The sequence below is a fragment of the Poecilia reticulata genome, linkage group LG11, assembly GCF_000633615.1.
Source record: "Poecilia reticulata strain Guanapo linkage group LG11, Guppy_female_1.0+MT, whole genome shotgun sequence".
Classification (NCBI taxonomy): Eukaryota; Metazoa; Chordata; class Actinopteri; order Cyprinodontiformes; family Poeciliidae; genus Poecilia; species Poecilia reticulata.
In genome coordinates this window covers 12947887-12949329 of record NC_024341.1, presented here as the reverse complement: position 1 = coordinate 12949329, position 1443 = coordinate 12947887, and positions in this window count along the sequence as shown.

Genomic DNA, 1443 nt, shown 5'->3' with positions numbered 1-1443 from the left:
TGTGTGTGTGTGTGTGTGTGTGTGTGTGTGTGTGTGTGTGTGTGTGTGTGTGTGTGTGTGTGTGTGTGTGTGTCTCTGGGTGGACACTGGCACATTCCCAAATGCCCGCTGGGGGTCTCTTTATTTAATTATTTATTTATTCTCCTGGTAACACCCCCTCTCTTTTCCACGCCGTCCCTTCACATTCCTGAGATGTAGCGGAGCGTCCTGAAGCTATACGCACTGGATGGCCGTGCGGTGCAGCGCGCCGCTGCCATGGCTGCACGCACCCCGTTACCGTGGAGACCCGGTTGCTTTGTGCGTCCACCACAACTAGACGTCTTTCTATCACCACTGATCACCACCCAACAAACTGAGGAATTAATACCAACATTCTTTACATAATTTTAATTGATAATTCTCTGACATCGATGCCAAATCTTATATTATTTGCTACGGTATTTTATCTCATTAATTAGTGTTTATTTAATTTTCTGGGATGTTTATTTTACTGAGGCAACAGCGAGTACAGCAAATCTTTAGCACGACCAGCTTTGTGAATGGGGTTAAAAAACAAAACCTCAACAAATACTGCGAACAATACCAGCAGACAAGACACTGGCGCTTAACAAAGGGACCGGTGCGATGTGAACCCTCCCTCTAAACTCTGTTGGAGGCTATGGCAAGCTAATTCATCATATAAATGGGAAGACATTATTTTGCCAATATTAATCTTTTCCTGGACAAAATAAAAATTTCAGGAAAATTTTACATCGGAGATAATTTACATGTTTGTCATAGGACAATTGATTTGCCAACACGTTCTGTGAAGTACCTTATTGTTATTTCAGATATCTAAAACAGAATCACCAGCAGGAGAAATTTACATTTTTGATTTTAATAAACCACTTTTCATTACTCAGTCGCATGGTTTTTTATACATATCTAAATGAACAACATTTAATATTCCATTTACTTAATTCTGAATATGTGTATCATGACAAAATATTTGATTAAGGAATTTACATTACTGTTAGAAATTTTTAAATAAATGTGCAAAAATGTAAATAAATCAAATTTGCCTTTTAATTATTGTTTTCAGCGGCAATACTTGATTTTCTCCCAATGCATAGCAGTGACTCTATGCATAAACTCTACCAAAAGGGGGCAGTAATGCACCAGGTTGGGGAATCCACCACAAAGACTTAGTGGATTATTGTTTTAAACACATAAGGAAATAGATAATAATGATAGACTAAAGAATTATTTCTGAAATTATATTTCCTTTTGATAAACTTAAATTATTGCTTGGGTGAGTATTCTATAATCAGAATGGGGTTCATACTGACAGTATAAGAAAGCACTTTTTCACCCTCATCAAATAGCAATTAGTAAAAAAAAATTACGTAAACGCGATATGTCTGTCTGGAAAGCATGGATAGCTGAAGCAGAAGAAGAAACATT